At 40.1% G+C, this 16,216-nt stretch overlaps 1 protein-coding gene and 1 non-coding gene across 3 annotated transcripts in view; one reads left to right on the top strand and one right to left on the bottom strand.

Annotated features, from left to right (window-relative positions):
- The window catches only part of LOC134749004 (furin-like protease 2), a 332,697-nt gene that overhangs the window by 266,262 nt on the left and 50,219 nt on the right, over positions 1–16,216 (top strand). The gene's annotated exons all lie outside the window — the stretch shown is intronic.
- Positions 13,929–13,999, bottom strand: Trnag-gcc (transfer RNA glycine (anticodon GCC)). Its single transcript has one exon. It is a non-coding gene; the product is annotated as a tRNA-Gly (tRNA).

The following is a 16,216-nucleotide window of genomic DNA, read 5'->3' as shown; positions in this document are numbered from 1 at the left end:
ACTCATCTTTGTAAAGAAGGAATTGTTCTATCGCTTAAAAAATCATTTTGGATAATTTACTACCGTCTGTTGAGCCAGACACACTAATTCCAATCATCCATCAGGATTATTATGCGATCTTTTTCCGTCGACAGCCTAGCATGGAAACTGAGTAAGCTGTGTAGCCTACGGGATCGGAAATGCGTCTGTAATAGCTTTACCTGACGCCACTCGTACAGGTTGTTGGTCATGCTGGGTTAGGATCACTTCCACCATCCCACTAACCCGGGGTTAACCGGTTATACTTGGAGCTACCATGGTTACCAGTACAATTTGACACTGGGTTACTGGTTAAACCAGGAGTTGCCATGGTTACCAGTACAATTTGACACTGGGTTAACCGCTTAACCCCAGGTTAGTGAAATGTCGCTCAGAGTCCATCTAAGGTATGGCAATTTTCATTTAGGTAAGACTATGGCTTTGATAGTAATATTTTACACCAACATCCGATTATCCTTTTTGACCTTTATCCACATCAGAAGTGCCATAACTTTTCCCCAGTTTCGACAGAGGCTTGCTCTGATTGTGACGTCACCTCACTTCGCCGTCGTGTATTCGTTTCGTTTTTCACGCCGCATGCTCTTGTCGTTAATTTTCACGATTGAAGTGTACAGTCAGCTTGAAATGAACAGGTTTGTGCGCCGAGCGAGGATAAATGGCCAAGATTTTAATTTTATTGTACGAGTAAGTTAAATGACATTGCATAAAGTTGTAATTGCTAAGCAATTACAGAAAATATTTCAACTCTATCTCAAAATGCAACTGCTTCTTGTCCGTGGGAAAACATGAATTGAGTTAAATTAAAATTGAATGTTTAAATATAAAAATATAATTCACCTGGATATCTGATGAAGGTTAAGGTTTCGCTAATCAAAAAAGATGACAGATCGAATATTGAATCGTTTTTTTAAGAATAGCAATTGATAGACAGACAGGCCAACGAAAGGGCAGCGGAGACTGAGTAATAATAACAAAAAATTTGTAAAAGAGATGTATTAAATTATAAGACAGAATGGTGTCCCTGAGTTTGACAGCCATACTGGGTGGCGCCATAATGTTTTGTATATGGATGGTATAAAAAGGATCGCAATCTCTTATGGCAGAATTGTTGTAAAAGTGACCGCGTTAAGCTTTAAATAATAGTTCCTAATCTCTCCGGTGGCGCTAGTTAGGCTCTGGGACATGAGTATAACATGAACCATATAAGGCAACAAATAACCCGACCAAATTACGTAGGTTGTTTTTGGTAGTATTTCGGTGTATGGTGGCGCCGCCTAATTACTGTTTTTGATGGACACTTTTCATACATAGAGATTTGGCTCCTTTATACAGTCTCCATGGTTTTGTAGTAACAAAATTGTCAAACGTCAAATGTTTACATCCGGAATCTCCGCTTAATGTACGAGGCCGAGTCTAGAGTTCCTGTTGGATCTTTCTGTTACGGAACACTGAAAAGGATCCTGTAGTGTTACGCAAATAACATTAATAGTTAAGTTTGCGTTAACCGGACCGCAGTTTACAGCATCCAGCTCTCCATGGTACCCGTTTTGGGTAGTTAAAGTAAATTGTGGCCGCGGCGCGGTTATTAAACGATAACGCTTTATTGCATCGCTGCAGTTAGCTCGGCCGATTGCTATTACAAAAGGGCTATCATGTCGCTATATATACAACCCAGGCCAAAAGTATGGAAGCAGCATTGTTTTCTTTAATGTCTCATGTTTTTATTATTATTATTGTGTATTGATAACCAAAAACTTGCACTAGGCAATCCCAAAAGATTAAAAATACACCCTACCTAGCTAGACGTTAGTTTCCGGGTAAAATAGCCATGTAAAATGGCTAAATACCTATGTGACCATAGGTATATATGTGTGTATTGTTGAGTGGTGTAAAACTATGCTACACGTTTAACTACGCAGACAATGATTGTGGTGTAATTTTAGTTCATATTATAATAATTATGTAAATGTCCAGCTGTTCGTAAAATATTAAAATATTCGGCTACATTTACAAGAACATTCTTTTTACTTTCTTCGCCAAGTCATGAAAAAAACCATGTGTAGAATACCTCCAGGCAAAATCAAGTAATTTCTTTGCTCGCCCAGCTCAAGCCACGGCCCTACGTAAGCCGGGGGATTATCAGCTAAGCCCCGAAGTCCTGTTCGACAGATGCCAGGTGTATCATTATAATCGTTTACCAAGTTAACAGCGCATTTAGACCAGTATAAGTTTCCAAGCAGTTGTTATATTTCCAGAGTTCACGTTACGCTGGATGACCAGAGTTTGTACTCGGCGCGTAACATTACAGGTGTGCGGATTTCTCGGTAATCAGTAGAAGTGGACCGCCTTGGCCGTCTTTTTGTCTTGTTCCGAATTCTATCGTAATTAAAGGCGTACATGGAATAAAGAAGTGTTTTCAACCAATCTTATTTAATCAAATCTTACAAAGGTTTTCATACAGAACCTACATAATAAACGATATAAACTAAATTAAAATAACGGCTAAAGGTTAAGGCCTTCTTGAATAATTCAAAATAAATACGCTACTACTAGCCCTGGCCTGACCTGACTTACGAGTAGACCCCGTTATCTTGACGCACTGACTTTGCTTTTCAGTAGAGCAAAATTTATATGAAAAAACTATTTTATTTAAAAAAATAAAATAAAAAAAAACTGGTCAAATGCGAGTTGGACTCGCGTTTCAAGGGTTACGCGTACATCACACAATTTTTACCAATGTTTTTAGGGTTCCGTACCCAAAGGGTAAAAACGGGACCCTATTACTAAGACCACTGTCCGTCTGTCTGTCACGAACCGTGATAGCTGGACAGCTGAAATTTTCACAGATGATGTATTTCTGTTGCCGATATAACAACAAATACTAAAAAGTACGGAACCCTCGGTGGGCGAGTACGACTCGCACTTGACCAGTTTTTTATCATATATATTTTTATCTAAATCTAATCTAATCTAGTGACACTCTTTGAAATTATCAGTGACATATAACTTTAAATTAATTCCACAAAACAACATTAGAATTAAGTAATACAGGGTTGACAAATTCACATCCGCAACGTAGGCTTCGTCATGGGTACAACCATAAATCGGCAACAGGCGTCGTCATTACACACAAACAATAAAGCTATCCGCAACAGGCTTCGTCAATATCCCTTATGATAATAATTATTACAAAGTCATTTTAAAGGACCGCCCCGAATCGCATCGGGCCCAAAAGTTCCCATCACGCTAGCAGCGTTTCCACGTTGTATAGCCAACGAAATCCCCTGTACCAGATACGACCCGGAGCGTGGATCGCAGCCCCTCTCTCTAAGCCGACGACCAAGTTCCTTAATGAACGCTTTAGCCTCCATTCCCCAGGGTCCCGCAGTCTCCACTGCAATCGGCACAAACTCGTACATTGGTTCCAGGGCATTATACTTAGTGTGCTTGAGTTTTGCCGCGTATTCAGCGGCTGACCCAGCAGACCTAAGCGTGAGGCTAAGGTGGGACGGTGCAAATGTACTGACACACGTGGCGTCCCACAAGAGGCACCGACCCTTCTGCCATGGAACCAATGTGAGACCGTCTGGCCTTTTGCCATCCGTACGAGACAACCCTGGAGGCTCTAAAACACAAGGAATATTGGCTGATATCAGAGCCCGGCGGACCGCATCATTGATTGAATGATGCCTCGAAAAACGCCCTGCACATCTCAGGCAACTAAGTCCATGGTGACCATCCTCCTCGACCATGGCTCCACAAACGCACCGGTGCGGCTCGCAGACTTTACTACCCAACCGCAAGGCAACCGCTATTCTCAGGGAGTCATTATCGAGCAGGGTACCCAACTGAGGGGAAGGCAAAGCCTGCAGCCACGCCCCCGATTCAGGCCTCGCTGCGGCCTTGAGACGCGCTAAGTCCGATCCGGCCGCGCTGCCTACTAAAGTTGCACAAATATCTTTGCACAAGATATCATCCCATGCTCTTTGGGAGCCGGGGTTGTCAGGACGCTCGTTACTCTGGCAAATCGTGGACCACCTAGAAAAAGCCTCAGCTACAAAAGGTATTTGGGTATTGTCACCATTACAGGACAAGATGCGAGCAACAAGCCCCAAAGTTCCATGAGCCGAGGCAAGGAATGCCACTACACCCACTTCCTGACAACGCCGTATGCCCAGCCCGCCATGGCGCACCGGAAGAGACGCCTGACACCACTGTGAATCGCTCAAATTCACATTTATAATGGTTTGCAAAGAGGATCTAAGAGTATCGTCCAACCTTAAAACATCATTTTCACATAGCCAAGTAGGAGATGTTCTTAGAAAGTACAGCATACGTGGCATGCCAAAACAGCTCCGCAGCAGGACAAGCGACACGTGGGCTGACAAATTTTTTAAATGCTCTTGTGCCCTTACAAACGCCAACCTTTTCTCCTCAAGAGCAGAGCTAATCCCTTCCTGAAAAATGGGAGCGCCCAGCAAGCGTAAGGATGACCTGTGCAAAAATCGTAAGCCCGGCAATAACCCTTCCAACTCGGACAACAAACCACTATTCACGGTACCACAGCAAAAGAGCTCGCATTTGCTTGGATTAACCTCTAAACCAAACGCTTTCAAGCCTGGCAAGAGCTTCTTTAAATCTTCCAGCACCGCCTGCGGACTACCACCTAGGGTTCCATCATCTAGATACCACACATTCAGGGGAGAACTCAGCGAAGCAATAACCTTTTGTATCGCCAGACAAAATATTAAGGGTCCCAACGGATCGCCCTGCTGAGCCCCGACTCGTGAGGTTATCGAAATTTCGTTGAAAAATAAATTGCTGGATGTGTGGTAACATTGACGAAGGAACGGATACAGAGATGGCACTCGGTCTAATACTTCCTCAAGAATCGTGTCTCTCTCTACGCTATTGAACGCATTTTTGATGTCAATCTTGAGAATAACCGCATCCTTACCGTCAATCTCAAGCGCAAAAGTTCTGGTGGCATGTATGGCTGCCTCACATCCTTGGCTAGTCCCGAACCCAATCTGTACTGGCTGCAGATAGCTTGCCATTGCATCCCTAACTGCTCGGCAGCCCAGTTTAGCAGTCAAGCGGCGCAGTGTGCACCCTATGGCTATCGGCCGAATTCCGCCATCCTTTTTGGAGAGAGCACAAAGAGAAGCACCGTATAAGTAGGGACAGACCACGGGATTAAGGGAACCCTTCAACAAGAAATTGCAAAGCTTTGTTATACTATCCATTAAGCGAGGACCATTGTTGCCAGCTGAAGATGACGTTAGCTCCTTAAGATGCTGTGGGCGCAACCCATCCAGACCCGATGCAGATCCATTATAGAAGGATCCTAATGCATCTTTCACCTCAACAGGTGTAGCCGAAATTGGAGGAACAGAACCGTCAGTCTCTGGAGGGAAGATGAGCGGTCTAGAAGGGGACGGATGTTTCTCCTGTAAACACCTAACAGTCTCACTACTCGAGGGGGCTATAGACGAATCCGACAAAAGAAGGCGAACCGCCCCTCTCAAGTCGCCGTCATTTACCTTGCCCTCTATGAGTTTGTAGAACGGCCTCGATCTACGTGGAGTATCGTCTGGAAAGTATAAAGTAGTGCTGTGTACGTTTTCCTTCACCTTACTTGTCAAAGATTTATTCTTATCGCTTTCAGGAACTCTCAAAGCAGTATACGAAAAAGTCAGCAAGGAAAACCAATCTTCCACGCTGTTAGACTGTACGCAGTTGTCTATTATGTCACAAAGTTTCCCGGCTGCGAGGGTCCTCGCACCTTTTGGTATGTGCTTCAAAACTCTGATTTTGGCTTTAAGTTCTGACAATTTGCCTAAGTCCACTTCGCGAATCGCCGATGTCTGTGAAGAATTGCCATTACAGGGAGGGCCCAGCGCTGCTGTGCTCGGTCCCGGAACTACCTGGGCATTTTGACCCTGCGGAACAATGTCCTTGTGAACGCGAGCAATATGCACGCTGAGGCCTCTCGGCATGACAAAAAGCTTTGGCGATCCTGGACAATAAGGACAAGTGGTCTTTGAGGGGCTGGGGCTGCTCATTGTTTTGAAAATAAACCGATTACCAAATGTATAAATTAATTCCACACACAAAAAACAGTGTCAAAAAACAACATGCATTTAAAACCAATAAAAATAATATAAACAACATGAAATCACAAAAAGCAATAAAATGCGACCAAAATAATTCATTACATTATATGTCATTAAAAATACTTTCTTAAAAAAAACACAGATTAAATTTTGATTAAAGAAAATGTCAATATCACAATTACGAAAAAAATAAAATAAAATCGTGATACAAAGAAAAAACGTACAATTCTAATTGTTAACGTTGTAAAAAGATTCGTTCCTAAAAATCAGATTATAAAGAAAAAGTAAATGACTGTGATAAAAAAAAAGTGAACTTTAAATTCATTCTACACTATCGACATTTAGATAGTCGATAAAAAAAACATTCACGTTCTACTGAAAGTTTTCATTGAGATTGAGCATATACTTATTGCATTATATAAACATCGACATTGAGAAATAAAACATTCACGCTGTACTGAAAAGAAATGTCAGTGCGACACGATAACAGGGTCTACTTACTAGTGTTTTGTTACGAGGATAAAATACGTAGTCGAATTATAATTAGGACGCAAAGTAGTGGGTGTAGGTAAGTGGCAAAGTGCCTTATTGTTCATAAATATGACAATTCCAAACAACTTCAAACGGTGACACAACTTCAATCGGAGGGATCTTCATAAGCAGCTACGAAATTCTAAAGGCTCTCCCATTTAATCTAAGTTTATAATGATTCCTGGGAAATAGACCATAATCCTAGAGTATTCTGATTAAATAATTTGTTCAGGTTGTGATATTCATAATATTATAGAATCGCTCACGTTGTTTGCTGCACTATTACTATCTCGCTCGTACTCATTGGTGCGCGCGATATGCACTGCGAATATTCTCAAGGTCGTATCATAACAATTACGAATTGTAAAATCAGAATACTGCTTCAGATATTAATTGAGTCTGAATAAAGCATGGTGTATTATTAGAGCGAATTCCCTTTGATTCACGCCTATACTCGCCGTTTAATATTATTGATAATAATGTGAAATATTATTTGTTTCAGGTAATAATAGCTCTGCAACCAGTAGAATAGTCTTTGAGGCTTCTAAGGCACGAGTTTAGGTATTGTTCTTGCCCCCACACCACCTGACGGATGTTTTTGTATTATGTGTCGCCACTGTCGCCGTCGTTATATTGAAGTAAGTAATCGGGTTTCTTAGCGCTACTTGCACCATCCCACTAACCCAGGGGTTAACCGGTTAAACCGGTAACCCAGTGTCAAACACTGGTAACCATGGTAACTCCAGGTTTAACCGGTTTGGGGAGGCGTCATGGTTAGAATGCAAGCGATCACATGGCGCCTCCCGTCAACGGCAGGTGACGGAAACGCCGCAGGAGATGTTAGTGGGTATTCTCCTCCTTTCCCTCTGACTAGCAGAGGGAGCCTTGGGAGGAGCGAGTCCCACATACGCCCCCCCCCGCCCCCCAATGGGCTTTCCTAGCAAGGGGGTGTTGCATAAATGCATTTACCCCTGCGTCAAAAAACAAAAAAAAGGTTTAACCGGTTAACCCCGGGTTAGGGGGATGGTGCAAGTGACCCTTAAATGTTGTAAAATAGTTGTTTTGATGTGTATGATTACTGTGTTTATTATTTTGTATAATGCCATCTCAAAGTTGTTTGTGATAAAAGGCCTAGAAAAAGAGGAATTTCCTTTTGCTGCCATCACAACTGTGTTTCGCAACCAATTTGTAAATGAGAAGTTTTAAACTGTCATGGCAACCAGTTGTGAAAGAAGAACATTTTGCGATGTTTTTTTAGACATCCAACTTTCACAAGCTCTGCTTGTAAATTGATGTTCTATTGTAATGTTTTTACACGCTTTTATTTAGCTTCACTGCGTATATTATAAATTTTTTGAGCTAGTTATTTACCTGTTACACAAATTGAATGCTCGTACACTAATGAACGTTGTTGAGACAAATTATGTTTAATATCTTTTTCATAATTTGATACTTGGTTAGCAATTTAAGGTTAGCAAGTATTTCTAAACCAGTCCGCAATTTTAATGTCATACTGAGCTGCTAAATTGATTTGGTTAGCAAATTAATTATTTGAGCGGCAGTAATTATTTTGGATTACAATTTAACTGGTCCGCAAAAATTGGTTAGCTGAAAAATCTGCTGAACAGCAAATATCTAACCAACTTATTAACACACCCTTTGCTGATCTGCTGATTTTTAAACAAACTTTGTTTTCTAGTAGCAGTCGGTGTCTGTGAAGGTCGCAGTTCTAACCTAATCTTACCCACTTTTCTAGTAGCAGTTGGTGTCAAACAAGTAATCGAATGTAATGCAGGCACACGATTAGCTGCTCGTGTCACGTGGACTGATTTCGCTTCGCCTGCAACTCTGCTGATTTTTCAAATCAAATGTAACCAGACCATTAATATTCCATTAACCATTCCTTTAATATGCATACCGACGACTGGTCTGAAGATTGTCCCAAAAAAATATATATATCTCTCTCAATTAAACTGTTTTTTTTACCAACCAATTCTTAAATCTTGCTGACCAAGTAATTATTTTGCAGCTCGTCTATTTATTAAGCAGATAAATTATAACAGAAGCAGATCGATATTGGTTATAATGTTGAACGTTTGTGAATTATTTGCTGAACTAGCGAGTTGTAGTTCGATTTTTTTTTTTGCAAATCAGTTTTAAAAACGGCTCATCATTTAATTACTTCCCTTAAGTAATTGATGAGTTCTTGCGTGACTGGGATAGAGCGTGCGTGCATACTTAATCTGGTTTTGAACGTTCGGTAGCAAAAGATATAAAGTACACTATTCGAGATATGAGCATATGTAGGAGGACTTGGACCAAGATTTTTGGAGGTGGTAAACACCAGCCACAGCCATCAAACGGTGTCTTCACTAAATATATACTCCATTTTGAACTTCGTGGCGCTTTTGACGTCTAGAATGTATTTTGACATTTTTGACTAATTGCAAATTACTCCCGTAATTTTAAAAAAACCCTTAACATACAGTCTGATTACAGTCTTTTACCAACTAACTGAACTAATAAAGCACTAGAACTCAAAAAAAGTTCGCTCCGTCGCTTACAAATGGCATACAAATCGAGTGCACAACATCATTTACTTTACCGACGAGAGGGTATAGACGCTATCAAAGGCGCTCCTGAGGAGGGCCCTCGGCATTAGCTTGGCGGATGAATAGAAAACTCTAGGGTTGATATTCAAATGCCTTACCGAGCACATGCCTTGAAAAAAAAGGATACTTTAAATTAAAATATATTAAATTAATATTATACTTAACTGGAACAATTTTACACAGAGCTACCTAATTATAGGGCTACCACCAGTATCCGTATCACGAATCACTGACAGTGTCAACACTACATCTACGTAATTTAATTTATATACATCTCGCTCGCACTAATATGTCAGTACAATCGAGATACATAGGAAGTAAGTTACGTAGACGTTAGCGTATATGTCAGTGTTGACAGTGTCAGTGACTCGTGGTAAGGGCACTGTTTGATACTGACATTCGCTAGCGTGTGCGTAACTTACTTATAAGTCCGAGCGAGATGTATAGAAAGTAAAAGTTACGCAGACGTTGGCGAATGTCAGTATCAAACAGTGCCCAGTGTCAGTTTGAAGTAAGTCGTGCGTAAGGCTAATAGTCCCACAGCAGGCTCAGTAAGGCTTATGTTGTGGGTACTAGACAACAATATATTTAATATATCGTTATGTATAAATACTTATATTTTTTAAGTATAAAATTAATTTATTTAATTTATTTCATATGAACATGAACAATGTTATCATCATCAAAAAATTACAAACAGAATACAACAAAATTACATTAAAAAAATATCAACCACAAAAATACCTATTACTTAAAAATAACCACAATATACTTAACTAATACTAAACCTAAACTAACCCTTAAAAACTAGTCGAACAACCCACCCCACATCGCTCCCGACGCAAAGGTGCCCATCACGCTTGCTGCGTTTCGCTTAAGAAGAAGCTTGATTTAAAAGACAGCCAAACAGACGCTTAATATTGACCTCGTCCCACGAGCGCTGACGAAACGTCTGTTCAGGCACTGACGCACCCGGGTTGAGAGCCTCCCAGGCCGACAACGCATCGGAAGCGAAAGGTATTACCGCCTTGCCACCATCTAAGGATAAAATCTTAGTGACAAGGTCCACGACCCCCGCCGCCGATGCCAGGAAGGCCGGAAGACACACATCCCGCACGCGCCGTATGCCAAGTCCGCCACTCTGTATAGGAAACGAAGCCAAGTCCCACTGGTCCGAATTACTTTATACACATAATTTGGTTCAAGAACGTTGAGAAAATGGTCGAGTCGTACGTACGCATTTACGACGGCTTCGATCGCTTACGCTTCGTCTTACGCAAGCGAACGACTCGCGAACGCGAAGCGAAGCGGCGCGGCGCGGAGAGCCCACGGCGTTCGCGTTCGAAACGAGATCGCCCACGTAGGACACTTCTATAGGTATTAAATTATTGATTCACCCTGCGCCGCATCGCTTCGCTTCGCGTTCGCGTGTTTTTCGCCTACTTAGTACGCTGCGTTATAGTGCATCGATGCAGGTCAAGTATGGACCTTTACGAACGGGAAAAACCATACAATTTTTTTTTTTTAAGCCTACTAAGTGTCCCACTGCTGGGCAAAGGCCTCTCCCCTTGATTTCCACGACTCCCGATTTGGTGTTTCCTCCGGCCAGTTATTCAGGAAGCTGTCCAGGTCATCCCGCCATCTCCGTTTGGGCCTGCCCCGTCCACGCCCCTCTACCGGCATCCACTTGGTTGCTAAGCTAGCCCACCTCTCCGGATGCATGCGGTGGACGTGACCGGCCCAGTCCCATTTGAGCCTAGCGGTTTTCTCGCCTACGTCAGCGATGCCGGTTTTTGAGCGCAGCGTGGTGTTTCTTATGCGATCAGCTAGTTTAACACCTAGAATGGTGCGCTCCATAGCGCGTTGGCAAACCTTCAGTTTGGACTTCTGGATCTCTGTGAGTGACCAAGTTTGGGCGCCGTAGGTTAGAACAGGCAGAACACACATGTCAACGAGTTTGCGCTTCAGTGACAATGGAAGGTTACCCTTCATTAGCTCTTTCATAGACCAGTAGCTCTTCCAGGCATTTTGAACACGGCGCTCAACTTCCTTGTCTTGCCTGTTACTAAAAGAAACTAGCTGGCCCAAGTAGATGTACTCGTCAACATAATGTATGATCTGCCCGTCTACCTCGACACTATCTCGTGTCTTGCTATTGGTCATCACCTTTGTATTTGTCACAAAAATTATTTAGATCAACTTTACGTCCGTTCTTTATGCTACAACTTTTGGCGGCCACCAGTATGTACAGTATGTTGCAATTTGTGGCGTCCAACCTTTTACACCAAATTCATCGTAAGCAATTATAATAGCGCCTAGTTTCCACTCCAGAGCCCTACTGCGACATTAAGCTGCAAAATACGAGAAATCGCGATAGCTTTTTCTGACTGCGTTCTAAAATCCGATCCCAGATACGATATCGGAGCTGGACAGAAAATACAGAAATAAAAGAACTACTTTTGAATTCCGTACCTGCTGGTACATGGAAACGCTCCAGCCTCTGACAGATTTAAAAAGGATAGGTATCCTGGCCCGGGCTAAAAACGTACGGATAAAAATTGTAAAGCGAAAATGCATGTGCTTCTAATCACAGTAACAGTCAGGAATTATTTTGCTACACAGACTTAGAACACGTTGCTATTATTATTAACCTGTATTAAAAAACGACACGTTTGATATAGAGCTGGATAAGATAACCTCAGTGCTGATCTTTGGTGCATAATTAGCTCCATGCATGAATTTATTTTTATTTTTGGAATCATAATTTATATCGTTGGAACACCGGAAATGATAAAAATATTTTTGTAAACCTTAACATTATTTTATTCAAAAATATTTAAAATGTAGAAAATTTTTGAGCGGTTGAAACGCTCATAATTTTTGGCGCGAATTCGACAGAGCGTGATGACGTCACACGTTGGGCGGCCCAACTGACGCTAATCTGTCGAACGCGTGACGTCACGTGGCGTTTCGAGCGTTTCGCTCACTAGCTTTTCGCGGGCAAATTTTTGTACTTTTTATTTATAATTTTAAGTAATTAAATGGTAATTTAAAAACGGAAATGCATTTGTAACATAATATAACGGTAACAAACATCCGAATAAAACATATTTCGTTCAAATATAAACTTCATGCATGAGGCTAATTGCATTAGTACCACCTAATAGTCGATAATTACGAAACTTTAATAAAACGAAAATGGTTTAATATTTACAGCATCGTCTACTACGAGTATTACGGAGCCTTTCCGTAAATAAACACACTCTCAATGTAATGCAACGTATCAAAAGGGTTGTTACTCAAGTGTGCATTGAGCGATCGCGGCGATATCGGTTATCGACTGTTTACCTACCAAACCTCGAATCTGTATAACACTGTCATTGTAAAAACGATCTAGTTTTTAGTGTTTTAAGGTTCATATTTAAATAAGAGGTGAGATAGAGAAGTGAGCTTGGAAACTAAGTCGTCGATATGAAGCGTCGATAGAATACGAAGCGGTCTCCGGCAGACGCTCTAGACTGACATTCCCATGTACAAAAACTGTTCCAGTATAAGGTTGAGCTCCCATCGCGTGTAGTTCTTACAGAAATCAAGGTTATATTATACTAGTTATCCAAGTTTAGCGTTAGGTGAGCGGACGCCAGTAATCACACATTCGTATGCAATTTATTCGCCATATTGGCTCAAATGAGCTATATATATATGCTGTCTCCATTTATACCGGGGAGGTTTTACCCCTTCTGTCTCATACTTTGAACCACGGGGCCGAGTCAAGAATACTATTATATAGGTAACTATGGGGACGGTGAAGGCAAAATTGTAAATTAAGTCTTCTTTTAAAGTGTGAAATTATTCTGTAATTGTCTAATTAGATAATATGAAAACATTTAATGGGTTCGATCGGATACTACGAGGTGACCTACATACCTAGTATCCGATCGAACTTTTGTCGGGCATTACCTACCGAAAATACAGTCCTGTAAGTTTAGGCGCGGGCGAAAAGTTCGGCAGGGCCTGAACCGAAACTTAACTAAATTTTGTAGTAGGTAATGTAATGTTCTTTTGCAATTTCTAAGTAAGACAAGTAATTAGATCTATAATTACTTTAATTACGAAACATCTTAGGCCTTACTTTCACGCTCCCATTCAGAACCTAGAAAACACTTGAATGATACTTTCCAAGACGTAACGCCTGTTGTAACTCTAGTCTCGTATTTCAGCCGTGTCGTTTCGATGCAAACTAGAAAATTGCATACATACCTGATGTTTCTACGGCGGTATATTTTAACGCCATACTTTCCGCCTTACACCTCACTCCGAGTAAGTGAATGCGCTCTTTGAATATGAATTCGGTGTCTCCTATACGCTGTTTTTAAATTTATCGCGTTTTACTGAAACTATATACTAAAGTGGTTTGCTTACGGTAGGAAAATATCGAAAATAAATATAAATAAATATAGAAATATATATCTAATAGTAAGATTTTCTACTTACTTTACTATAACCACTATGGACGTTTTTTTTTATTATTATTTTCTGTTGGAGTAAAATAATAAACAGTTATTAGATAAGAGGCTTTACAAAATAAAATAAAACTAAAACTTATATTTTAAGTTTTTGACAAAAACCATGCATCGGCCGGGAATCGAACCCGGGCCGCCCGCGTGGCAGGCGAGCATTCTACCACTGAACCACCGATGCTTGCTGTATTTAAACGAATTTGGTATTCATTATAGGCCAGGAAATAAATGCCCAAAAAAAGATATACTTAGAGGGAAATGCTTAGAACACAATTTTTGACTTCGTAGCTTTGTTTGGACTAGTTAGGAGGTGAACATATCAAAAGTCCCCGGCCGTAACCCTGGTGCTGGGGGGGAGAGGGGGGTTTTTCGGTTATATTTTGGAAACTATGCGTCTGAGAGACTTGGCCACTTATACAAAAATGAAAAGAGATTTAATTTGTTACAAGTTTTATTTAGTCAAGTTTATCGATATCTTGTATAGTTTTTGAGATATCCACTCTTGAAGGTTTATTTAGGGCTCTCATTTTTATCTTGATTATCTACATCAGTAACGCTGCTAGGCCGGGTTTGGTAACGTTTTCGTATAAATCGGGGGTGCTGAATTCATTTATGGTATCAACATTGACACCTTTCCGAAGTAAAAACATATAAACATTAAACAAATAACTTTTTTTTACTCCTCTTCACGCTTAAACCGCTGAACCGATTTAGACCTTCTTATTGATTGGCCTATTATCACAACGGCTTATTCCTATAATTGCAAAATGTGCCATTTGTAATATATAACAAAAATCTATAGCTACCTGTCTATTAATAAGTAGTTACAAATTAAACATTTTATTTACATTATCGCATGTGATTGTGACAGTTTAGACACATATATGATTATTATTTAAAATATATTCGGTAATGTTGAATTTTATAACAATCTTCATGTAGAGATAGAACATTAGCATTCTATTATAACAACGTAAAATTTGAATATAATATAAGGTTTTTTTTATCTATCTCATTATTTATACTTGAACTCAGTCTAGAAATATGAACATGACCTTAAATTAACACCAAATGAAACGTTTTCTTTTCGGCCAGTTTTTTTGTAGAAACTCATTAGCTTTTTAATTTTTCACCAAGAATTTGGTTTTTTACTGAGGATTAATAACTTATGCCTATTTTAACATTCATAAAGACGGGTTGTCAGTTTTTTTTTCAAAATTTTAGAGAAACCTTCAATTTAGGTCTCATTTTAGGTTAAGGTTCGAGGTGAGATGCAGAGCCTCTAATGTACCTATACATCTTTTATTTGTTAGAAAACTACCATTCCGTACACTGGCGTTAAACTTTAGGTTTAAAAAGAACTTTGAACATCAAATTTTAATAAGGCCAATTATTTATTTATAAGTTTTTAATTGAAGTGTTATTATGTTTTACATACTAGGAGCCTTTAATAAATTTTAATAGTTTCATGACTAAGTAGTTCTACTCCATATGCTTTTACTCACAACTTTGTTGTTTTGAATAGGTATGGTTCTGCATTGGTTGGGTGTTCAGGATCAAAATCTAGAATTCCGGTCAAATTCACAAGATTGAGTCTAATTGGGCTAGCCAAGCAGCGTCCTGTTTTACCTCTGTTCTCTGTTTTCTTTAACAAAACACTCAAATGCTCAATTTTCATCGTAACTGCAAACTGTAGATAGAAGTAAGCCATATCAAGTTTCACTATATTTGCTGAGTTTCCATTTCCGACTACTTGTTAAATCCACCTGCAATTTCAGTTCGTCTGGTTTAGGTAGGAAGCAAAATGTATAAACTAGGCAATAAGCTAGGGTTAATAACGGGTAATATTGCCTGAAGTCTGCTGGAAGAAACAAGCGGGACCCGATATTAAAGGACGACGTGGGCATTAACACGTCATCACTCATGCTAGTATTCGCAGATTTAGTCAGTAGCGGTTGCTACTACCTGGAGCCCATTTCCAAACGTAAGTCTCTTTTTAGCTATTTTTATTAGGAAGAAACTTTAAAATTGTACGAGTTACAAGCTTTCAGAAAACTGGCCCCTGATAAAGAATCATGCTGTCAAGAGTTTTATATATTCATCTCATACTAGGCTATGGACACCGTGAGTGTCATAAAACTCATAAACCTTTACATAGGTATTAATGAACTCGCAAGGGCAACGTGTTGTTAAAATATTTCAATTTTCAATTTCAATGATAAACAGTTTGGTGTAACCTACCCTTACTGTTCTATTTATAGGTATATAAATAGGTATATTTATCTCATTCTTTGAAAACAGAACAGTAGATACTTTTGATGCGTACTGTACAGCTCAATGTAGAATGAGAGGAGATCAGAGCCCTACAATGGGATTTATATAGGCCGGTGATGATCGG

The sequence above is a fragment of the Cydia strobilella genome, chromosome 17 (assembly GCF_947568885.1).
Source record: "Cydia strobilella chromosome 17, ilCydStro3.1, whole genome shotgun sequence".
In the NCBI taxonomy this organism is placed as follows: domain Eukaryota; kingdom Metazoa; phylum Arthropoda; class Insecta; order Lepidoptera; family Tortricidae; genus Cydia; species Cydia strobilella.
The sequence above is the reverse complement of the archived record's forward strand: the minus strand, read 5'-3'. Positions and strand labels throughout refer to the sequence as shown.